At 42.2% G+C, this 26,079-nt stretch overlaps 1 protein-coding gene across 1 annotated transcript in view; it reads right to left on the reverse strand.

The window, feature by feature from the left end:
* RAPGEF4 (Rap guanine nucleotide exchange factor 4) overlaps positions 1 to 20,234 on the reverse strand; it is a 270,214-nt gene extending 249,980 nt beyond the window's left edge. Inside the window, exons 1-2 of the mRNA XM_066575843.1 lie at positions 20,144 to 20,234; positions 16,090 to 16,236 (exon numbers count right to left, since the gene is read on the reverse strand). The gene's annotated coding sequence lies outside the window, so the exon portion shown is untranslated. The remainder of the gene's footprint in view (positions 1 to 16,089; positions 16,237 to 20,143) is intronic.
* Positions 20,235 to 26,079: the final 5,845 nt, after the last annotated feature.

Genomic DNA, 26,079 nt, shown 5'->3' on the forward strand with positions numbered 1-26,079 from the left:
AATTATTCCTAGTTTTATTGGGAAAGTCAAGATAAAACCTGAGCAGTCTAGAAGTTCCCCCAAGGCATTGAATCAGCTGGTAAACTCACCGTTCCTAATCTCAATCTTTTAAAAATAATTAGATATATTCATGGGCTATATTAGCAAGTGTCTGTGAGCCGTCTAGTATAATTCACCATTGATGAATTGATAACTACATCCCAGCCAACACATTTTGGAGCTGAATACAAATAGCAAAAGGTAATTCTTAACATGGAAAAATAAGTATTAAGTAAAACTACATTCAAGAAGGGAAGATAACTTCTTTATTTGACGGTGGATTGATTAAATATCTTCAAAGGTTCAGAATGAATTCATCCATTGTGTCTAAATTGTGAATGAGTGATCCAATTTCAAAGGGACCAAAAAAGTCAGGTTCTAGTAGAGGCAGACAGATAAAACAGCCTCTGTATCTTCTCAGCTGACTCAAAAAGATGATATAAAAGACTATTTAAATACAACATCTTGGTGTATAACTTTCCGAACTCTGATGCAATCAATTAAAAAGTATCGCAATGTATATTGTAGTGACGTGCTCACAGAAAATGTTCTTAGATATGTATTAGAGATGAGCGAGCATACTCGTTATGGGACAATACACCCCCGCCGGCACCTAAATCTTCTCTAACGAGCAGGCAGGTACTCGAAAAGGACGATACTCGCTCGAGTATTTTCCCGTAACGAGTATGCTCGCTCATCTCTAATATTTAGCCCCATTGTTGTTCTGGGTAATTACAATGGTTGCAGCCATAGCAGGGCTGCATGGCGCAGAGCAAGGCTGGTTTTAGAGGGTAGCAAAATAGATCAACTGCTTAGGGCCCTGTTAACTAGGTTGACTCATGAGAATAGCAACCACAGGAGCAACCCTTAACGGGTTATCCAGCTTTGAAGAGATATGTCAAAAGTACTGATCAGTAGGGGTCCCGCTGCTGAGACCCCAGCTGATCACTAGAAGGAGGGCTGTAGCGCTAACCCGAGTGTTGTGCCCCTTAGCTATGTTCACTCATTTTCGGCTGCTTCCGTCTTCCTAGAGGTGTATAGGAAGCTAAAGGTAATCTTTAAACTACTGATGGCCTTTCCTAAAGATAGGTCATCAATAGTAGACTACCAGGGGTCTGGTGCTTGAAATCCCAAGCGATCAGTTGTTTGTCAAGGCGATGCACTACTGACCAGACCCATTTCAGCTTGAAGCAGATAGCTCCAAACCCACTGTAGTCGTCCGGCTAGTTATTAAACACAAAGGCCAATATTAAATGTGTTTCTGACAGATTTGTATATAAAAATGTGCCAGAATTAAGGTGCACAAACTTTTAGACAAATTTACTAAAAAGTTTGCGTCAAAAAAGATCTGACAAGGCTTGTGTTTTTTTTCCCAAAAAGTGGTCGTGACAAGCTTCTGTCTTCCTGACACATTTATGAAGCGTTACTACAAGAAAGTGTTGGTAAAAAGTGGCACTAATAAAACCTAATGAATGTTTGTGAAAATGAAGAGGCATTTGGCACATGCTCCTTTGGCGCATTTTTTTTGCAGCAAATCCAACTACAAGGATAGGGGATTTTTTCTTGATTTTGCTCCCTTTTTGTTAATTTATTAACAGGCTGTGAACTGGAGCATAGTCAGACAGTCTAGCTCGGGGCAGGTGGCAAACTTTAGCATGAAGAACAAAGCCAGAGGTCGAATCATGGAGAATAAGTTCACTATGATACTTCAGGCCAGAGGTCGGGGCAGGCATCGGACAGAAGCAGTGTCAGTATAACAAGCCGGACCAGGAACAGAAAGAAGAACAAAGTTAGGAAAACAGGAAGTCAGCACAACTTGAAAAGCACCTTGAGCAGACCAGAAGGACCTCAATAGAGCGCAGACACCGCAGTCTGGAGTTCTCCGGCGAGAACACATGTTCCATGCCTGCCCCTTCACCAGATTGCTTGTCACAATTCCCAATAAGCTATCTGATGCTTATTGGGAACCATCTTAGGGTGAAAATTTTGCTTTCACTTTTAATCAATCCTATGTTTCGTTAGCACAGCATTAGCTTGAGGCTATACCGTTTCTGTCTTCTGGGGGGACAGTTTAATTATCTTAATCTTCTTTATTAACATAAATAAACTGCAGACCATAAGTATACAGTCAGGATGATGAGCTGTAATCTCCTCTATTATAATTGTGTGTCACGAGCTGTGTGATCATCAGTAATTGTGACATGAGTGTCTGTCTCAAGTACAGAACCATTCTTAGTTTAGTAAGGAACAGTGTTGTAGCTTTCTGTCATCTAGACTCTGCTCACACTGGCATCGTGTCCGTTTTTACAGTGGATTCATTATGACTCGTTATGATGCGCTGTGATCCTCATTTGTTTTTTTTACTCTATTCCCTATAATAGATGCTTCAGACTCCAGCTTGTTATACTGGATAGAATACATCAGTATATTACATTATTCTGACTGTGGCAACGCAGCAGAGATTTGACAGAGATGACAGTACTACCCATTTGGTTATGCTGCTATTTGCATGACTACAGTTTAGCTTACTATTAACAAGGTGGGACCCTATGAACTCTAGTTTTGCCTCCCTGTGAAATGGTTTACTCCTAATTTAGTCTATTAATATGGCAGAACAAAGTGTCCATAACTCACAAGTAGTAAGAGTAAATGCCATGGCATCACTATAAAAAAAGACTTTACGAAACAGGAAAAAAAGATTTAGCCTTGGTTTACTGATTCAATTAAGCCTTGTTCAGACTTTGCATCTGGCAACATACGTCAGTGGTCAATCATCACTTTGTAGTGAAAGGAACGTTAAAAAGGTACAAGAATATGTGACTTCTTGGTCATGACAACATTGCATTTTCAAACTGCAGAGTGCCCCCCAGGTGTTTACCTAGTGCCTCATATTACTTATATAAATGGCAGTTCAACAAGCAAACGTGATTTTAATTACCATAGCTTCTGTTTTCATTTTAGGTCTCAGCCTCCAAACTAGCAGCCAAAGTCCACCTTCAGTGCATCCATCCACATCAGCCCTTCCCTCGCTCATGTATAGCTCACATGCACTAATCATTATATTAAACAGTTTCAAAACTTCTGATTTCACTGTGCGCCACAAAAGTTGCTCTCATAAATCACTCGCCCATCTGCTCACCCTCTCCATTCTTCTGCTACTAGCTGCAGGGGACATCTGTCCTATCCCTGGTTCACCTTCTATTTCCACTCATTTTAACTTCTTACCTACCTCCAAAAGAAATCCTGCAAATCTGGTTAACATTTGTTGTATTTTTCGTCTCTTGCCTCCTTTAACCCCTTGAGTGGCACGCCCGGAAATTTTCCGGGACAAGCTCCACTGCCGATAGTGATATAGCCCGGAAATCTTCCGGGCTCTGTATCACTAAGGGAGCTGCAGAGCACAATGCCACAAGCTGTGTCAGTGTGCTCTGCCTGCATTCTCCCACAGAGAACAAAGCAGGACATTGAGAAGCAGGAAGATATTGCCGATATGCCGGCAATCTCCTGTTTCTAAGTCCCCTGCTTTGTTTATAGGTTGCCATAGAGACCATCGGCTTGTCAGAAGCAAGCCGACGGTCTCTGTGGCAGGGAGAGCTGGTGCTTGGCTGTTATAGGACAGCCAGGCACCAGCTCTTACAGGAGAGATCAGAGAAAACCTCCGATCTCTGCTGTGTTAACCCTTTACATGCTGCAGTCTATGTGACTGCAGCATGTAAAGGGCTGTCACTGCAGCATGTAAAGGGCTGTCACCATCAGACCCCCGAAAAGTGATCAGGGGGTCCTGATGGGTCCCTGTGGAAGTCCCCTAAAGGGACAAAAATAATTAAAAAAAAGGTAAAAAAAAAAAAAAAAAGTAAAAAAATTATAAAAAAGAATAAAAAACACTTGTCTCCCTTTACTTTGTAAAAAATGTAAAATAAAATCACACATGTGGTATCCGTGCGTCTTAGTGAACCAGAGAAGGAAGTTGGTACATTATTTATTCTGCATGTTGAACGCCGTAAAAATGAAATCCAAAAAACAAAATGGCAGAATTTCTTTTTTTCCCAATCTCCCTGCAAATGTTTTTACAAAAGTTATTCAATACATTATATATACCCAAAAATGATGCCATGAAAAAGTACAACTTGTCCCGCAAAAAACAAGCCCTCATATGGCCGGGGCAATGGAAAAATGAAAAAGTTATGGCTCTTGGAATGCGACTGGAAAATTAGTTGAAATTCAAGGATTAGACCATTTAAAAAACCTGCCCTGGTGGGCACGACAGGGTCGTAGGAAACCCGCCACTCAAGGGGTTAAAGGAGTTGACCAGGCTATTGAATTTTTAGTTGAACATTAGGATAGGTAATCAATAGTACTTTTCCTTGAAAACCCCTTTAATACTCAGCAAGTTATAGACTCACTACAGTCATCTTGGTCCCCAATCTCTTCCTTCTCCTGTCCCGACCTAGCTGTTACATATAATAAACTCAAAAGTGCCCTGAATAAAGCAGTTTCCCCGACACTCCAACCCCCCCTCCCCGATGTAGACTATGGCAACTTTGGCACACATCTCAAACAGGTTTCCTCCAGCAGTTCTCTAGGTGTGGAGAAAATCACAGATGTCAGCAGATTTCCTCCATTCATGCTCAAAACTTAGTACTCTGCCCTTCACGTGCCAAACAAGCCTATTTCTGCACTCCCATCTCCTCACTACCTAATAACCCAAAACGACTCTTATGCTTTTCACTCCCTCCCCACTATGATGAATCTCAGTGCTGAAGACCTATCCACCTATTTCAAAGAGAAAATTGAAGATATCCAACAGGAAATAATCTCCCAATCCCCCAAGTAGCCTTCATGCCTTCACCTCCTCTAGATCACTCTCAGCATTTGGCTGAATAACCGAAGACGCCAGTCGTCGCCAGACTCCTCTCTTCTTCGCGCCCTACCACCTGTATCAGTGACCCTATTCCATGACACATTGTCCAGTCTTGCCCCGGCTGTCATTAGTCAACTCACTACAATATTTAACCTCTTTCTTTCTTCTAGTATATTTTCCTAGTCCTTTAAACATGCAGTCATATCCGCATTACCCAAAAGACCATCTCTTGACTCATCCTGTGCTGACAACTATCGACCCATCTCTAATCTCCTCCATCTCCAAGCTCCTGCAACGTTTGATCTACTCTCGTCTAATCAACTATCTCTCTGCCAGTTTTCTTCTCTTCGGTCTGGTTTTCTTACTCTATATTCTACAATGACTGCCTTTACGAAAAAGTCAAAAAATCTCCTGACAGCTAAATCTAATGGCAATTACTCTCTACTGATTCTTCTAGATCTCTCTGTAGCATTTGACATTGTAGATCAACTCCTCCTCAACATGCTCTGCTCTATTGACCTAATGGACACGGCTCTTTCTAGGTTTTCCTCTTACCACACTGACTGCTCATTCATTTGCTGGCTCTACATTCCCTCTTCCCCTTGCTGTTGGAGTTCCTCAGGGTTTGGTCTAAGTTTCCTCCTTTTTTTTTCTACAGAGCTATTATTGGACAAACTATCAGCAGATTTGGCTTTTGGCACCATCTGTACACTGACAACACCAAATTATACACTTATTCCCAAGACATCCCACCTACCCTATTACAAAACAGCAGTGATTGCCTGTTTGTGAGTTCTAACATCATGTTCTCTCTTTGTCTGAAACAGAATCCTTCAAAAGCTAAACTTCTTTTATTTCCAGCATCTACTAACATATCTAATCCTTACATTTCCATTTCAGTGTGTGGCGCTACCATAACTTCTAGGCATACCGCCTGCTGTCATGGGGTCATATTTGACCCCAATCTTTCCTTTATTCCCTAAATGTAATTACATGTATGCTCAATTCACCTGTTCCTCAAAAACATCTCCAGAATCCGTTCTTTTTTTACTGTACAAACAGCAAAAACTTCTTGTTGCCCTGATTCATTCCCATCTTGATTACAGCAACTCACTACTGATCGGCCTTTCCCTCTCTAAACTATCCCCTCTCCAATCCATCCTGAACACTGCAGCCAGGCTAGTCTTTTTGTCTAAGCGCTTCACTGATGCCTCCTCCCTGTGCCAGTCACTGCGATGGTTACCTGTCCACTATTGAATACAATTCAAACTCATCACTCTCATCCATTAAGCTCTCCATAGTGCTGCTACACCCTATATCTTCTACCTCATCTCTGTCTACCAACCGCTCTCTCCATTCTGCTAATGATCTTAGACTAAATTCTGCCGTAGTCCAAACTTTCCACTCTTGTTTCCAAAACATTTACGGAGCTGCACCAGTTTCCTGGAATACACTCTCCACTTTCCTTGAAGAACACAGCCAGCGCTTGTAAGAGGGGCGCGGTGCCAGATCAGGGAACGGTTGCCATCTTGGATTATGATCTCTGGCATGCAACTCCACACCGCTCTGTTCAGCAACTCACAGGTGGTAGCACAGCTCTGCCAACCCTACCTGGACACCCTAGCCACCCGCCAAGGGCGGAAGCTTGGTGCTAAAGAGGTGAAAGGGGAGAAACACCATCATAGTGCATTGAGCTCCATAACCATGTTAAAAAGTAATTACATTTAGTACTTATTCACATGGGTGTATGCAGTTTTGGCCCGTGAAATACGCAGCATTTTCATGGAGCAAAACTGTGTATTTGGACTTTATTTTGCACGCAAAAAAGTTGCATAGAGTTTGCCTTACTTTATGCATAAATATGCAGCGAATACAAATGTATCATGAATTTTAGTTGTGTATTTACGTGATCCTATTGACTTTAATGGGCAACTTTGGTCCGTAATATGGACCAAAATAGGACAAGATACGATTTTTTTCACATGTGTAAAACGCATCTTTGATTACTACAGTATATATATATAAAAGATTATTATTGCATTCAGAATTTTAGGCTTAGGGTGGCTTCACGCCTGGGCTGGGGATTCCGCTTTCCTGCTCCGTTCTAGGCTCCATCCGCCTTCCTCCAACTTTTGATTGGAAGAAAAAGCATTACATGCGGTGTTTTCTTCCGGTATTTCGAGCCGGATCTGCGACAGAACCTGCAAACGGAGGCGTTTATTGGTGCTTAAATCTTCTATAGGTTTTGACATAAGAGACATTATTTACAACAATGATAAGTGACCACCACACAATTTATTTCCTCCCTAACTACAAAGAATACTTGAAAAGTCCTACTTAAAAGGGAGTGCAACTGACACTGCTAAAGATTTCCAATTTTAACATTCTTCTGGCAGAAGTGCTCATAATTCTGTGTACTGTAAGGAAGGAAATCAGATGCTAAGACACTTGGTCTCAGTAGTAAAAAAAATCCAGCAGTTTTCGCTTTGATTTTTGTCAGGGAGCTGACTTGGATTATACTTCTACGTCATTTATATTCAGGTCTTTAGAGACGCAGAAGAGAGTGCCATCGGGAACAGATTGCTTGCAGAAGTAAACAGATAACAGGATGTTCTTGAAGAACAACTGAACTTTATTAGAACACAAATTGGTATTTCTTTTTTGTCATAGTTTCGGCTGTATTTTCATAATGAATTTTGATGCTTTTTTGTCCTTTTAGATCACCTTAAAATATTATACTATACGGTTATAAAAAACACATATAGCAATGCCATATGAGAATACAGTGGATCCGGAAAGTCTTTACACCCATTCACTGTTTTTACATTTTGTTATTTTATGGCCTTTTGCAAATTAAAGAAAAAAAAATTCGAGTTTTTCCCCATCATTCTGCATTCTTACAAAATGTTAAAAAAAAAATTGAAAGACTCTGAAGACTTTCTGGGTCAAATGTATATCATGATATGCAGAGGTTAACAGGTTACGGCCGGCTGCACACGAACTGGGATGTATTAAGAGAAGCATAGAGTCTAGATCACATGAAGTAATTATCCTGCTCTACTCTTCCTTAGTCAGACCTCATCTGGAATACTGTGTCCAGTTCTGGGCACCGCACTTTAAAAAAGACATAGACAAACTGGAGCAAGTTCAGAGAAGAGTTACCAAGATGGTGAACGGTCTGCAAATCATGTCCTATGAGGAACGGTTAAAGGATCTGGGAATGTTTAGCTTGCAAAAACGAAGGCTGAGAGGAGACTTAATAGCGGTCTACAAATATCTGAAGGGCTGTCACAGTGCAGAGGGATCAGCCCTATTCTCATTTGTACAAGGAAAGACGAGAAGCAATGGGATGAAACTGAAAGGGAGGAGACACAAGTTAGATATTAGAAAAAACTTTCTGACAGTGAGGGTGATCAATGAGTGGAACAGGTTACCACGGGAGGTGGTGGATTCTCCTTCAATGGAAGTGTTCAAACAAAGGCTGGATAAATATCTGTCTGGGATGATTTAGTAATTCCTGCACTGAGCAGGGGGTTGGACCCGATGACCCTGGAGGTCCCTTTGAACTCTACCATTCTATGATTCTATGGGTCGGATTTCACAAAACGCATCGCAATCATGGGTAAAATCCCATGTTTACCAGTGCGATATTGGTCCAAGTTTCTTGGATTGATATCACGCTCACCCGAGTGACCACACCCTGGGGCTACAGACACACAGGCGAGCGCAATATTGGGCTGAGAAATTCAGCCCAATATCATGCTCGTCAATGTGCAATTTATTAGCTGTTGCAAGGCGATTTTCAGTCAAAAACACATCACATCTGTGAAATTCTGTTTTACTCTTGAGCGAGTTTCACACGCGATAGAGTATCGGAAGTGTTTCCCATTGATTTCAATGGGAAACCTTGCAAGCATGCTTTAAAAGGTCCCAATGAAATCAATTGGTGATGCGTTCAGAGGAATGCAAAGAGATAGGACACGCCATGATTTTTCCCGCCACCACTTCGCTTGTGTATATGACTCCAATCAAAAGAATGGCGATCAAATTCACATGAGATTTGTGCGACCGCACAATTCTCACGTGAGTTTCTCGGCAGTGTGAAAGCGGCCTTAGGGTGGTTTCACATGGGCGAGAAAAATCGCACAATTTTTGTCTGATGCGAGTCAGTAAAAAAAACCAGATTATGAAACCAATGATTTTCATTGTTTTCCTTCCCATTAGCGATGTCTTCACTGATGTGATTTTGAGAAAACAAACAAACAAAAAAATACGCAGCATTCTCTATCTTTCTGTGATGAGCGATTTTTTTTTTTTTAATCTCCCGTGTTTCCCTATGAAGCCCTCTTATTATTGCATGGCAACAAACACGCAATGCCATTTTAACATTAGAAAGTCGCAGCAGCGAAGGGATATTTAAAAAAATGCATGACTGCCACTAGAAAATCACGGGAACAAAGACGCGATTTTCTAGTGGCAAAAGTTTGGGCCCTTATATAAGCGGTCAAGAGAAGTTAGAGAAAAGTATAATTACCGTATATACTCGAGTATTAGCCGACCCGAGTACAAGCCGAGTCAATACGTTTTACCACAAAAAACTGGTAAAACTTATTGACTCGTGTATAGTCCTAGCTGTAGGTAAAGAAAAAAACACAATACTCCCCTGCCAGCCGGCGTCTGTGTCCCCGGCGCGATTTCCCCCCCCGGCGGTGCGGCAAGCTGCTTGAGAATTCTCCCCGCTGTCATCTCCCTGCTTGGTTTTGAATTCCCCCACCGTCAGCGCTGTGTAAGTAAGCGCTGTGATTGCATCGAGCGCCAGCCAAATCAGTGATGTCATTCACTGAATGGCTGTGAATGATCGAGCGTCGGTTGTGATTGGCTGGCCCTCAATCCAATCACAGCGCTTACCTACACAGCACTGATGGCGGGGGAATTCAAAGCTGAGCATGGAGATGACAGCGGGGAGAATTCTCAAGCAGCTTGCCGCACCGCCAGGGAGACCATCACGCCGGTTGAGAGGTGAGTATTGAGGTTTTTTTTGTTGTTTTTTTTTACCTCACTCGAGTATAAGCCGAGGGGGGCTTTTTCAGCATTAAAAAATGTGCTGAAAAAGTAGGCTTATATTTGAGTATATATGGTATATAAAAATATCCAAAAAGTCATTCTAAACTGATACTTTTTCGTTCTTTCTCTTAAATCAAACGCAGCTAGTAATAGGGCATTTTCAGGCTCCTTAGCATGTAATTCTTCGGAGTAAGCCAGCCTACTCTAACTTAATGCATCTTTTTGTGTCTGTCAGCATCGTTTTGACAAGATATTTCTAGACAGTTGCTGCCAAGGCTACGCCAGAAATAACACAGTGCGCCAGGCAGTGTTTCTTGTCCTACATCTTACAGTGCATCGTGACGAAAAGGAGTTAACGCTCACAATTTTGTCTGTTTTCGCTTTTCCAAAGGTGACCCCACGAGATATCTCCTATGTCACTTAAAGAAGAAAAGATGTCATCAAGCTCCCAGTATCTATATGTCAAAATGTATTTTAACTCCGCAATATGTACAATCTTAAACTGTCTACTCATCATATAAATATTTTAGTAATCTCTGACCTGAGATGCCTTTCCAACTCCATTATGCCTTTCAGCAAGCTCTAGTCTAGGTCTCGAAAGTAGAGCGTGGTCGCAGAAACTTGTTACAGAACTGCGAGCTGTCCAATAGTGTATAAATTATTTACTGTGCAACAAGCCCACGAGCGGCACATCCCGAATTAGAGGAGTGATGTGAAAGCGTCTCTTTCCCACGATTGCTGATAGCACATTTTTGCCCTCTACATCTGCACTCTCTCCTCATCTGCTTATGCGGTCACTTTCTTTTTTTTTAGTTCGATGAACCCACACCCAACTTACAATAAAGACAGACAAGGTTTATGGCAAGTCTCAACAATGGGGAGCTGCTAGAAAACTAAAAGTAAAAAAAAAGTTAGAAATAAAAAAAATATTTTAAAAGTTAAAAATATGTTGTATTATACTATAATGAAAGGAGGACAGCGGAGCATTTGAGGAAACAAATATACTTATTCTGAAGAATAAGGTTCGAGCAAGAGAAAAAAAAGAATTAGACAAAAGTAAAAAAATCTAAAACACACATGCGAGGTAACAAAATTGAAATGCAAAACTACAGCTGCAAAATTAAATAAACTACTGAATGGAAGAGGTTTATAATAATATGATGATGGTAATAGAAAAGTAGATTGAGAAAAGACATACGGGGCAAAAAAGTGCAGTATATGAAGAATAGACATATCTCCAAAACATTTCTAAAAGTCAAATTGCAATATAAACGTCCGCTAAAGACTTTTTACCTTTTCTAATCTTTTTTTTTTTTTTTTATTTTGCTCAAACCTCATTCTTCATCTATCATTGCCTATTTTTAGTATTTAATCCAACTGAACTGATAAAGGGTTTTGTCCCATAACGAGTTTTCCAATGCTGGTTGATTATATTACCAGAAAAAGGAAAACTTGAACCCAATCGTTCTAACACTGTATATACTTGAGTATTAGCCGACCCGAGTATAAGCAGAGCCAATAAGTTTTACCACAAAAAAACTGGTAAAACTTATTGACTCAAATATAAGCCTAGCTATACTCGAGTACATACTAGGTAAAAAAATAACAAACCGCAATATTCACCTCCCAGCCGACGTCTGTGTCCACGGCGCGATGCTCTCCCCAGCGGTGCGGAAAGCTGCTTTAGACTTCTTCCTGCTGTCATCTCCCTGGCTCAGTTTTGAATTCCCCGCCATCAGCGCTGTGTGAGGAAGTGCTGTGATTGGATCGAGCGATTAGCGACTGTGGATTCGGGGCCTTTGGAGAAGTCACTTGTATTTTATTTACTGCTTATCCCTTTCAATTTCTGCATATATTACTTTCATCTAATCTATCTGTACGATCCCCATTTAGTATGCGCTCCATGATTGACAATGCCGTCCAGTGTCAACCTTGTGCCATGTATGCAGTCCTTAAACAGCTATTCGAGGGTGCAAACTGCTATACGAAGTGTGAATGCATTGCACAAAGCCCGGATCCTAGATCTCAGTGCGTGGCTTACAAAACTGAGATCCATTGGCAACCTGGAAAGGTGTTTTCTACTAACTGAGCAGGTATTCGCTGGGGCAGATGTGGAGATGGATAGTAGTATGGGAGTGCAGGATGATCATGCAGTTAGCGGTGTGACGGTTAGAATGAGCCACCGAAAATCTATTACTGGGGCAAATAAATGAAGCATCAAATCACAATGAGTTAGTTATTATGGGGAACTTTAGCTATCCGAATATGAACTGGGAAGCAGAAACCTGCGGATCTCAGAAAGGTAGCGAGTTTCACTCAATAACTAAAGATAATTACCTTATCCAATTTGTACAGGACCCAACTAGAGGGATGGCTACTTTGGATGTAATATTAACCAACAGACCTGAATAACAGGGGTGCAGGTTGGAGGGTACCTGGGAAGTAGTGACCATAATATAATACATTTCAACTTGTCTTTTAATAGGGAATATTATCAAACTTTAGGCGGGCAAAGTTTGATCAGCTTAGAGATGCCATTAACCATATTGACTGTGATAATGTCCTCAAAAATAAGAGTACAGAAATTAAAAGGTAAATGTTAAAAGAATCCAAATTACTTACTGTGAGAGGTTCATATCTTACAGGAATAAAAGGGTTAAAAATAGGAAGAAACTCATGTGGCTCAATAAAGATGTAAGGGGGGCAATAAACCATTAAAAGAAAATGTTTAAACTGCGGAAATAAGAAGGCAGCAAAGAAGTACTAAATACTTATAAAAAGAAAAAAGTTAATTACTGTATATACTCGAGTATTAGCCGACCCAAGTATAAGCCGAGTCAATAAGTGTTACCACAAAAAACTGGGAAAACTTATAGACTCGAGTATAGGCCAAGCTATACTCGAGTATATACTGAGTAAAAAAAAAACAAAACCTCTATACTCACCTCCCAGCTGGCGTATCTGTCTGTGCGGCAAGCTGCTTGAATTCTCCCCGCTGTCATCTCTGCTTGGCTCTGTCAGCGCTGTGTAAGTAAGCATTGTGATTGGATTGAGCACCAGCCAATCACAGCCGGCACTCGATCCAATCACAATGCTTACTTACACAGTAAGTGAGGCAAGCTGCTTTAGAATTCTCGCTGCTGTCATCTCCCTGCTTGGCTTTGCAATCCCCTGCTCTCAGTGCTCTGTAAGTAAGCACTGTGATTGGATTGAGCACCAGCCAATCACAGCCAATCAGTGAATGTCATTCACTGATTGGCTGTGAGTAATCAAACGCTGGCTGTGATTGGCTGGCGCTCGATCATATCACAGCATTGACGGTGGGGAATGACAGAGCCGAGCAGAGAGAACATCGAGGAATGACAGCAGCTTGCCACATCACCGCCAGTAACACAGGAATTCAAGCAGCTTGCTGCACCACCGCCGGGGACACAGGTGCCGCCTGGGGGGGTGGGGGGGGGGAGTATGGAGGGTTTTTTTTTCAACCCTTCCCTGACTCGAGTATAAGCCGAGGGGGGCATTTTCAGCACAAAAAAAAGGTGCTGAAAAGCTAGGCTTATACTCGAGTATATATGGTATGTAAAAAAACTGATAAAAGCAGCAAAGATGGCGGCTGAGAGACTTATTGCCAAAGACAGTAAAACTAACCCTAAACTGTTCTTCAATCAGATAAATGGTAAAAAAAAAAAAAAAAAAATGAATACTGAAAGTGTTGCCCCTTTAACAAATAAAGTAGGAAAAATTATAGAGGGTTATGAGGAGAAAGCAAATCTATTAAATAGTTTTTGCCTCCCGTGTATTCACAGAGGAAAAGGAAATGTCAGATGAGATGCAGAGTGATAACCTAAACTCTCCACTAAATGTCACCAGTTTAAATCCGGGCTCACACAAGCATATTTTTAATTGCGTATTACGTTCTCAATCTACGCGTACATATTACGCAGTGAATGTAGTCAATGAATCAACATTGATTTTCATTGATCCCTTCACACTTGCAGTATAACACGTACATATTACGTTGTTCTCTAAGGATGCCTACGAAAACACTATACATACACAATTGCATTGCGTATGTGTGGCGTTTTTATGCAGAAGGAAAATAGAAGGAAAGTTAGAAAAAAGGAAGTAAGTGCATGACAGCGTGAGATACACTGTAATGCGCAGGCATACGTGATCACAAACGTGGTGATACACAGCTCAAGAAACAGGTAAAACGCTATGGTCTCATGAGCACGGCCTAACCTAGGAAAAGGTGCAGAGCCATCTTAGAAGGATTAAAGTAGACAAAAATCGCAGTGTTGCAATTGCATACACCCTCGGGTTCTAAGGGAATCAAGTAATGTGATAGACAGACCGTTGTTTCTTATATTTAAGGACTCTATAGTGACGGGTTCTGTTCCACTAGATTGGTGCATAGCCAATGTGGTGCCAATATTTAAAAAGGACTCGAAAAGTGAACCCTGAAACTACTGGCCCTTACGTTTTACTTCTACTATGGGTAACATGCTTGGAGGGTTTCTAAGAGATGATCTCCTAGAGTATCTCAAGGAAAATAGCTGTATAAACTCTGTATTAGCATGGTTTCTTTACTGTAAGAGCAGTGAGACTATGGAACTCTCTCTGCCTGAGGACGTAGTGATGGCGAATTGAATAAAATAGTTCAAGAGGAACCTGGGCACATTTCTTGAGTGCTACAATATTATGTTATAACACTGAGGACTTCAGAAGGGTTGTTGATCCAGAGATTATTCCGATTGCTAAATTGGAGTCAGGAAGGAATTTTTTCCCTTAAATGAGAAAAATTGGCTTCTTCCTCATTGGGTTTTTAATTTTGCCTTCCTCTGGATCAACATTGGGGGGGGGGGGGGCAATAGGCTGAACTAGATGGACATATGTCTTTTTCCAGCCTAACATACTATGTAAGTGATGTCCACTTACATAAATGGACTGTCCATGTAATGGACAGGAAAATTGGGGCTCCAGAGGGACACATCTTGCAGCCACCTTCTTCTCCCACTAACTGACAAAGGAAGGATTTCACTATACTCACGCAGACAACCCGGATGCAGACAAACCTAGTGTGCCTAAATGCCACACTATCCCAAATCATTAATCTGGTAATTGACTATTCTCTAGGGCAGCTATGGTTTTAAAGGAACAGAACACAAGAGCCTACCCTTTCGGGCCTGCTTAGAGCTCCAATCTCAAACAGACTTTGGGGCTGATTTACTAATACAGTCTAAAAAACTAGACAGAGTAAACCTAGACTAGACAGTCCTAAAATGCACCAGATTTATCACAATAGCTCTGCTGAATGATAACTCTATTGAATTTTAAGACTGCCTAGTCTAAGTTTGGACCACCTATTAGTCGACTTAGTTTAGTCAAAAAGTTTGCCAAAAGTTTGACACAGTTTTTGGCGCTTTTTACGCCATGGCACCTATTTATCAACTAAAGGAACTCCCCTTTGTTGGCCACAGCAAGTAAAACTGCCAGTAAGTGTTTGAAAATAACAAGCATATTTGACAATTTTCTGCAGCAATTTCTAGCAAGAAAATTGTCAAACTTTCCCTAGTAAACGAGCCCCAATATCTTCATAGATGATATAGTTCCATTCTAGACTAAATTTTCCACTGTTTTAGTTACAATGCAGCAGAATACGTCGTAGGTCCATGTGCTGGAATGCTGCAGGATTTACCGTCTTTGTTTTGTTCCTTAAACATTTGGATATCCTGGACATCAGATCCTTATTAAATCACAAGTCTGCCAGTCTGCCGCTGATACGAAACGACAGTCTCTTTCCTCAGATAGAACCCATTTCCAAGCATTACATATGTCTCCACAGATGAAACAGAAAAACAAGCCTTCTGTATGGAGATCTGGCATCTTCCCGCAACTGTTACTTTCCGCAACTCCATTTGTTATTTACAGCTTTCATATGTCTCACTGAAAATATACACTCGTTACAACATCTCAATATGGAAATTGTCAAACGCATTTCCATATTCCTGTGAAGTGTTTTCCCTTTAGCAAATGTCAGTTAAACCCTCTCAATGACGACACGTAAATATGGCAGTAAAGTTATTTTATATAACAGACTAGTTTTAGTAAACCCAAATGCCTACCTCCCACAGTGATTTAAAGTCCTTCTGTTCAATCCGTAAGAGTTCACTAGGTTCCCTTGTAACAATGGTGGCATGTCGGGGTGTGTTATCCAGTATCGACTCTCCAAAGGCAGTACCAACTCCCAGCGTGCATATGATGACTGCATCCTAGAGCAAAAGTGGAAAGGAATGAAACATTTTGTAATAAAGCGCCTCCCTATGAGAAAGAGGCACTTGGCAACTACAAGATGCCTATAGAAAAGTTATAACAGAACTGAACTATTTGGAAGCACAAGTATGGGGGGCTCTGTATTGTGCATTGCATCCAGCTGAAAAGGACTAGCTCGGGACAGGAACGCTGGGTGCATGTGCTGACCCTTTAAGAGGCATGAACCCTACAGGTCCAGGGAGTGGCAAGTGGGATTATACAGTGCCAGCTACATAACAGCCGGGGACCCCGGTGACAGCAGCAGGGAGGTAAATGAGGGCACCACAGGTTTTGGTCAGCGGACATGACCATAACTGCAACTGTTTCCAAAACTCCCATAGAAGTTAGTGGGAGTTACAGAAACGGCATAGCAGAGTGAGCTCTGGACTTAAGCGGCCCAATGAGAGCCAGCACTAATGGTAGGTGCAGGTAACAAAGGTGGGTCCCACACCTCTCAGGCTTTCTTGGCATAACCGGTTTGTTAAGGCCCATTCACACAAGGATATTTTCTATCTTTTTGCTGTCCGTATTTTTTACTAACTAAATACAGACAGTGCATGAATCCATTAAAGAAAATTGGTGTAGTCAGACATGCCTTTTTCTGGGGGTCAATGTTACGTGTAAAAAATAAATAAATAAATCACGCAGTTAAAAAACAAAGAAAAACACATAAGTAACAAAAAAGCACGCAACATACACATGTAGTGAAATCAGTCTGCTTTTCATGGACTCAAATTGCATACGCTTGTGTAAATGACACAAATGCGTCATTTTAGTGTAAAAAAAAAAGCTGCGTTTTCAGTGTATATGTATGTTACATGCTGTTTTGCGGGGATTTTAAGCCCTGCGTCCAGAAAGCAATGCTCTGCCGGGGACCAGGAGGGAGCGACATCCTGCAGCAGCGCCGCAGAACACCAGGAGAAGTGAGTAATGATTTTTATTTTTTGCTCCGCTGTATTCCCGGCGTATAAGGTGACAGTTGGGGGGTCGTCTTATACGCCCCGTCGCCTTATACGCCGGTATATTTTTTTTTATTTTTACACATTTCTGGATGAATTGCAGGGAAGGGCTTCTATATTTAAGCCCTTCCCGACAATTCATCCCGCGCTCGCCGGCAGCCCATTGCTTTCAGTGGAACCTGCTGTATTGCTGGCTCCATAGAATTCAATGGGCTAACATCGTTCTTCTCTGACACAGCTGTTACTACTGTGGCAGAGGAGAACGATCTTTATGCTGACAGTGCGGGGTGGGGGGGGGGGGCACTCTTGCCGCTATTGTGGCTTAATAGTGGGACCTGGGAACTTGAGATGCAGCCCAACATGTAGCCCCTCGCCTGCCCTATCCGTTGCTGTGTCGTTCCCATCACTTTCTTGAATTGCCCCGATTTTCACAAATGAAAACCTTAGCGAGCATCGGCGATATACAAAAATGCTCGGGTCGCCCATGACTTCAATGGGGTTCGTTACTCGAAACGAACCCTCGAGCATCGCGATAATTTCGGCCCGAGTAACGAGCACCCGAGCATTTTGGTGCTCGCTCATCTCTAAAGGTCACCCTTGTTATAAAGCTAATTTACAGTATAAAATGTACCCTCTACACTATCATAATTCACCACATTGCTGTCTTTATATATGGCTAATGTCATTAAATTAAAAAATGCATAAAACAGAAGGAGCTACGTGAGAGCAGAAGGTTTATGAAGTATTACGCAATATCTAATTACTATAACGAGGTATCTGAACACAATTGGCAAATGGAAAATAATGTTTACATGAAGTTCATTTTATGCCATGCAAGAAGTCCAATCATTTCTGGTCCACTGAAGAGATGAGACACAGCTATAATGGAAACTGACAGTGTATCGCCACCTAGTGGAGTAGCGAGGAAGTGTTATCAGGCAAGATTACAAATACTAAAGACCAGATTTGTGTGTGTGTGTATATTATATATATATATATATATACACACACACACACACACACACACACACACATATACATATATACACACACATATACATATATATATATCTCCAGCATTGCCTGATGACCGAGCCTTTGCACCCTGAAAGCTTAAAAAATACAATTTGTATGGTTAATCAATAAAGGGTTATCCAAAATAGTGTATTCTATCCCAACAAAATGCTGTCCAAGGTTCCCATCTGGATGCCGTCCCTGGTGAATGTAGCCCAAGGGTGTTCAAAGCATACAGGTTGCAATGGGGCTTTTTGAAAGAAGAAGCCCAACTGTTTCTGGTTTCTTCTCCCTTACTACTGGTGACAAGAATCTTTGCAATATTCTCCTCTACATGTCAACTGCCGAGACCCTCGTCGATCTCAAAAGAGGGGGTCCCCTGTACCCTAACCTCCTCACTGCAGGGTTACTGCAGTAAAGAGAAGACTGAATGGGACTGTCAAGATACACAAGTGCTCAGGTATTTCTGTCACCCGCAAGGAAATAAATGGGGATTCAGCACACTTGCATGACCAGCGCGCCATTCATTCTGACATCATTGGGGGGAGAAGTGACCCCCACAGTCACAGGCAGTGGGGAACACGGGATAACTTGGAATCTTGGTACAACTTTAATTTTGCACAGAGTACTATGCAAGACATATTACAGCTATGCACAACGTGACGTTGTACAGAGCCACGGTATATCCGGGTACATGAACTCTTACCCATATGACATTCACCAAAATGGATACAGGGTGAGATTTTGTTTTCTAAGTGGTGGGGACTGGGAGTGGTGCTTTACTTTATCTCCTGGGCCCATGAGCTTTTAGCTTTGCTTTTGTTTCATAGGAAAATTAAATAACACTAATGCAATTATCACAATACACAAGGGCATTATAGATACATAAGAAAGAATATACACTATCCTATCAAAAGTAATTGGACACCTGGGCAAGAATCAAAAGCAATATTTATTTATATATGTTAATACTTAGTGCAGCTCCTTTGGTCCTAATGACATTGGATACTCTCCGTGGTATACTCTCTACTAATATCCTTCAGTTGGTATTCCCCTCCATTCATCCTGCAAACATCTGGCAAGTTCCCTCAAAGAAAATGGACAGCGTTTATAGATCCTGACGTGACATTCCAGTTCATCCCAAAGAGGTTAGTTAAGATTCAGGTGGGGACTCAATCAGGGAACATACATATCCTTATAGCAATGCAGAACAGCACTGGATTTGTGACCAGGCGTGTTGTCTTGTTGGAAGTATAATGCCGCATTGTTGGCAGCACATTATTGTCTAGAATGCCAAGGCACACCTTTGTGTTCATGGTTGTTTCCACTACAACCAACGGACTAAGACCATGTCAAGTAAAACATCCCCAGACCAAAATGCAACCTCCGCCCTTACGCAACTGTTGGCACAACACACTCAGGCAAAAGGTGTTCCCCAGGCATCCTTCACACCCAGGTACGTACATTTGATTTGAAGATGGAGTAGCGTGATTCATCACTCCATAGAACGTTCTTCCATTGCTCAACTGTCCAATGACGACGTTCCTTGCACCATTGTAGATGAGCGGCTGCATATTTTTAGAGAAGACTCTCCAGAGGTTTACAGGATGAATGGAGGGAAATACCAGCTGAAGTGCATCAGCTGTTAGTAGAAAATAAACCAAGGAGCCTCACTTAGTAATAACGTGTAAATAAATACTTACTTTGATTCTTTCTCAGGTGTCTGATTACTTTTGGTAGATGGTATACTATAAAAGATGCTATGATGATTGAGCTACAGAATCTAGAAATAAACGTGGGTATTTTCCTAAGGTATATGGTAATTTTATTATCTACATACATTTCCCATACTGATACCATTTGGTTAAAAGATCTTAAATTCTAGGCACTTTACCTGATGGTTGTTTGTCTCAGTCACTTTGACATCCAAGGATCCTGTGAGAACCGCATACCAACTTGTGCCAATGTCACCCTGGCGATATACTGTAACCAAATAAGAAGCCGTATTTTTATCATCTTTCACAATGTAACTTTTCATTGTTTGACTAACAAGTTCTGATTAGATTACAATTACCTGTAAATGTCACAGCAGTTAATCGCACTGGGAACACATCGTAAAGGTGAAGCTTTATTTAAGGATTATTGTCAATATATGTATCATGGTTCTTAAATGCTCATAGATAATCCTGGTTTAATAGACTACAGTTAGAAATTGGCCTATGTAGAGAGATAAATGGTATGTAGAGAGTAATAAGTTATGCCTCAAGTCCAAAAAGTATCAAAAACAAAAAGGAAACCTTAATTCTACCTTCAAACCTTAGGATTTTGCTTTTAGGGGGATTATGGGCTTCGTTGCCTACCAGGCGCTTGTGTAGCTTCATAGGTTGTACACATGGTACATCTGTCCCTGTTCTTAAATGAAACCTGTCAGGTCCCTTAAGGTGCAAGCAGCAGGGTATAGTGACAGACACACTGGTGTCACCGATCGGTTCACTGATATGCAAATCTTACTTTTGAAACTTTGCAGCGCAGGACTGGAAAGGAGTCTGATGAAGCTCATGGATATTAATGTATGAACAACCCCCACCTTCCTCCTCCATCCAGATTGACAGGTCCTTCCATGCTACTGTAAATAGGAAGAGACCTGACAATCAACAACTGGGGGTGAAGAGGGAAGCGTGCATACTTGAATACATGTAAGCTTCATTGGGCTCCTCTCCAGTTCGGCCCTGCAAAGTTTCAAAAGTAAGACATGAAGTAATAGCGACCCTCTGGTTATGCAAACAGTGGGGCACAGCTAGCTATGCCGTTTCGCACCTACTGAGTTATGTAAATAGCATAGCTCGCTATGCAATTTCCACTAACTTCAATGGGAGTTGCAGAAACAGTATAGCGCAGGACACTTAGCTAATTTCCGTCCTCCTGATCACCCTAGGCCCTGTGTTTTTTTCCTAGCTGGAGCACTGGAGGACCACTGGTGTAGATTTTGACTGGAAATCAGCTGCGTACCAACAGCTGATTTCATATTATGCGGCGCTCCCCTCATCTCCCCACAGGCTTCCTGCTGTCAGCGCTCCCTGGCTTCTGGTTCGTGGTAGCCTTTAGTGGCTTCACCTGACCAGGCCACTAGGAACTGGAAGCCGGAGAGCGTTGATAGCAGAAAGCCTACGGAGGAGGTGAGGGAAGCGCCGCATAGCATGAAATCAGCTGTTTTCAGCGAATATTTCAGCGGCGGACATCCCACAGCATTTCTGCCACGTGTAAACATACCCTAAGTCAGCTTGAGGTATGCTACCATGTGTACAATGGTCTCAGTAGTAATAGTAACCCCTATATCAGGCCCAGTAGTAATAGTGAGCCCCACAGTAGCCTCAGTAATAATAGTATACCCTATATCAGCTCCAGGAGTAATACTGACCCCCCCCCCAGTATCTTTAACAGTAATAGCGCCCCCCTGAACCGATATACTAAGGCCCATTGTCTATGAGCGGATTATAATTATAGAATCTGCACGGAAATACGCTGTATTGGCACCCATAGAAAATATATAATAAATCGCAGCATGCTCCATTTTACTGCGGATCTGGCTCCATTCATCTCTATGGGAGCTTAGAATCCGCAGTGCATCAGCAAATACATTTAAATGCATTTGCGGATCTGCTGTGGATTTGAAGGTTAAAAGCAATTAGGATCTATCTAATATCTATCTATCTGTTCCATATCTATCTCTAGGTTACGTAGATGCCCGATTATCTCATACTGGTTACGCGTTACCACTGTGATGGCTGATAATGTACCAATGCATCTATTTATCTATCTGTCACATATCTATTTAGCCATACATCCATCCATCCATCTAGAAATTAGGAGGGTGGGGTTGCAGATTTTTTCCGCGCAGATGATCCACAGTACATCTACACAGAAAAAAACCTGCGATCTCCCACAAGTACTTAAAGAAAAACAAAAAAACTCAATTTTAAGAGGATCCGCAGTGCATCCATTGTGGAAATCCACATGAAATATCCGCGTGTCCTATGGACATTAGGCCTAACAGTAATAGCGCCCCCTGAAACCGATGTCTTCACAGCGCTGCCGCTTCTCTGCTCAGCGCTGCTGCAGGTGGAAGTGTGTGAGTCCAGACTCCTCCTTGTCGAACCAAGGAAGAGAGGTCAGGGAGGAGGATCCCTGATGCACACACTGCTGTCAGTTTGTGCTTCTGTTAGGGCTCCCACACACTTGCGTTTTTGTAACGCTGTGTTTTTTGTTAACGCGATTGTCAATGGGACTTTCTAATGTTAAAAACGCAACGCAACTTGTTTTTTTGGTGCATTGTGTTGCGTTGCGTTTTTAACATTAGAAAGTCCCATTGACAATCGCGTTAACAAAAAAACTCAAGTGGGGGCAGCGGGGAGGAGAGTGAGAGATATCCCTCTCTCTCTCCCTCCCGATCCTCTCTGCAACCCCCCGCTCACCCTCGCGGCCCCCCTGAATCTTCAGGGAAGAGTCAGCAGGTACTCGAAAAAGGCAATGCTCTCTAGAGTATATCGCCTTACCGAGTATGCTCGCTCATCTCTATTGGCAATGGTTACCAACAGAATGGTTCTAGAGCATATCAAATCCCATTTATTGCTAGAGGGCAAAATCACCAAACAGCGGCTCTTATACTTTGGACATATCATTCGAGCCAATTCTCTGGAAAAAAAACATTGAGAATTATCGACACAATTAGTGGGTCATGAAGAAGAGGACAACAAAGGACACGCTGGCTGGATATAATCAAGGTGGATCCAAAACATGCACATGGAAGAAATGAAAAGTCAAGGATAGGAAAGTATGGAAAACGATGATCCATAAAGTGACTGAAAGTCGGCCTTGACTGAAAGGATCATCATCATCATCATCATCATCATCAGTGTATCAAGAAGAAATAACGGAAAATAAGACGTTACAACAAAGACGACATGAAGATGCCAGATGACTCTTGTAACTCAAAAGAGGTCATGCTTTCATACCTGGGATTGGCTTAATACTAGAGAGATTTTCTACAGAGCCGACCAGTGAAGTGCAGCAAACAAGTATTACATATGAAACATTGTATTTGGGAGATATAAACGATTTTGTGATTTGAATAAAATAATGCTTGGTGGTTAGGTTGTGTCATGAATGTGAATGCGACATTGCAGTAGTTTGATCAGTTTTCTACAGCCCAGTGATCCATCCCCATGATGTATCCACCCGCTATCTTTTCTCCTTAGGGAGAGCACCTAGACGGTGAGTGAGAAGACTCAAATGGCCATGCACGCTCCTCTGGGTAATACGCAAATAATGTATCTCCCTTAACTGCTACAGACACACAAAGCAAAGAAGAAGCACAGTGAGGAGAAGGCACTGATGTGTAACTTTTCCTCAGTATCAGGGAGGGTATCAATTCTCCTTAAGGAGAGCACCTTGAAGGTGTGTGAAGAGACTTATAAGACCAGACATGCTCCTCTGGGAAATATGCAAATAGGTGAAATCATCCCAAAACAGCTGTCTGTGTATGGTTATTCTGGCTTTGGTTTATAATTCCTAGTCATTCTTATAAGACTTGTTTAAAAAGTCTGATATGGACTTGCAGGAATACTGCCTTGAAATAGGTGGCACTACCAAAGTATTGTTACATCTTCCTTAGGGTGGGTTCACACCAGCGTGTTTTGGTGCGTGCGTACGCACGCACAAAAACACGCTTGTATTTACAACAGTGCATTCCCTATGGTGTGTGCACATGTCCGTGTTTTACAGGTGCGTGCCTGCAAAGATAGGACATGCGTGCACCATAGGGAATGCATGCATTCTTTTCAATGGAGCCGCGGCTGCTGCCGGCGACTTCATTGAACACAACGGTCTGCTGGCACATCTGAAATGTTTTTAGGGAAGAGCTTTACATATAAGCCCTTCCCTGAAAATCAAGTAAAAGTGATTTAAAAAAAAAAAAAAAAAATAGATACTCACCTCCCTTCAGCTGCCGGGGCTCAGCCATGTCTTCTCTTGCTGTCCCCTGCACTGTGGTGCTGATGTATCAGCAGGTGGGGATTTAAATTTCCCGCCTGCTGAAAGAGCTGAATGTGATTGGCTGAGGTGCTCAGCCAATCACAGGCAGCTCTCCCCGAATAAATGACAGGTGAGAGCTGCCTGTGATTGGCTGAGCACCTCAGCCAATCACATTCAGCTCTTTCAGCAGGCGGGGATTTTAATTCTTCGGCTGCTGTTAGATCAGCACCACAGTGCAGGGGACAGCAGGAGAAGACACAGCTGTGCCCCAGCAGCTGAAGGGAGGTGAGTATCTATTTTTTTGTTTTTTTAAACCACTTTTACTTGATTCTCAGGGAAGGGCTTATATTCAAAGCCCTTCCCTGAAATCAATTGCCGGCAGCAGAATCCTCTACTGCAGCTGACATGTGTGACAGCTGCGGTAGAGAATTAAATAATTCCTCTGCGGGGGAAACAGCAGCGGCAGACAGGTAAGGAAATTTTTTTTTTTTACACTACTTTTAATTGGCTTTTCAGGGAAGGGCTTATGAACCCCTTCCTGAAAAGCCATTAACAGCTGCTGGGGCTGAGCGTTGACTTCTGCCACTGTCCCCGTCTCTCTAGCGCTGCTGAGCTATCAGCAGCCGGGGATTTAAAATCTCCGCCTGCTGGTAGCTCTGATTGTGATTGGCTGAAGCACTTCAGCTAATCACAATTAGAGCTATCAGCAGGCAGGGATTTTAAATCCCCAGCTGCTGATAGCTGAGAGCTACAGAGGCGGGGACAGCGGCAGAAGTCAACGCTGAGCCCCGGCAGGTGAGTATTTTCTTTTTTTACTATTTTAAAAGGCTTTTCAGGGAAGGGATTATGAAGCCCTTCCCTGCAAAGCCACTGACAGCTGCCGGGGCTCAGCGGGGGACTTCTGCTGCTGTCCCCGACTCTGTAGCGCTGCTGAGCTATCAGCAGCTGGGGATTTAGAAAATCCCCGCCTGCTGGTACCTTCTGATTGTGATTGGCTGAAGCACCTTCAGCCAACCACAATCAGCGCTACCAGCAGGCAGGGATTTTAAATCCCTGGCTGCTGATAGCTCAGAACTACAGAGCCGGGGACAACGCCAGAAGTCGCGGCTGAGCTGCGGCAGCTGAAGGGAGGCGAGTATTGTTTTTTTTTTGCACTATTTTAAAAAGCTTTTCAGGGAAGGGCTTATGAAGCTCCATTGACAACAAGCACGCAGCTGTGTTCACGCATGTTTTTGCTCGTACCTAGGTGCGGACGTATGTACGCACCTAAGTACGCACCAAAACACGCTGGTGTGAAACTACCCTTAGGCAGCTTTCACACGGACTACAAAATCGTGCGATTTTCCTGCGATGTGACAGCGCTACAAAACACTTGTTTGTGAAACCCATGCTTTTCAATGATTTCCTTCACATCAGCGATGTTTCATGCTCTATCTTTCTGTGATGTGCTATTTTTTATCTCCCATGTTTCCCCATGGAGCCTCCTCATTTATCGTATTGCATGAATTTGCGATTTTCGTACGATGCGACGTTAACATTAGAAACTCCTATTGACTTTCGAGATTAAAAAAAAAATTGCGTGATTTTATTGCATGCGGCAGCAATGCAATGTGAGATTATTCTCACAAAACCGCGAGAACAAAGCTGTGATTTTGTAGCGGCGATAACGCTGTCGCTAATGTGAAAGGGCTGTTATTTGCATCTTTACTCAGATTTGCATATAGCATTACATTTCATTCTAGAATAAAGTAAGTTCCTAAACAAGTGCTAAGGTAATTCAGTGAAGGTGATACTACTTTA

This window comes from Eleutherodactylus coqui, chromosome 8 (genome assembly GCF_035609145.1).
Source record: "Eleutherodactylus coqui strain aEleCoq1 chromosome 8, aEleCoq1.hap1, whole genome shotgun sequence".
Taxonomy (NCBI): Eukaryota; Metazoa; Chordata; class Amphibia; order Anura; family Eleutherodactylidae; genus Eleutherodactylus; species Eleutherodactylus coqui.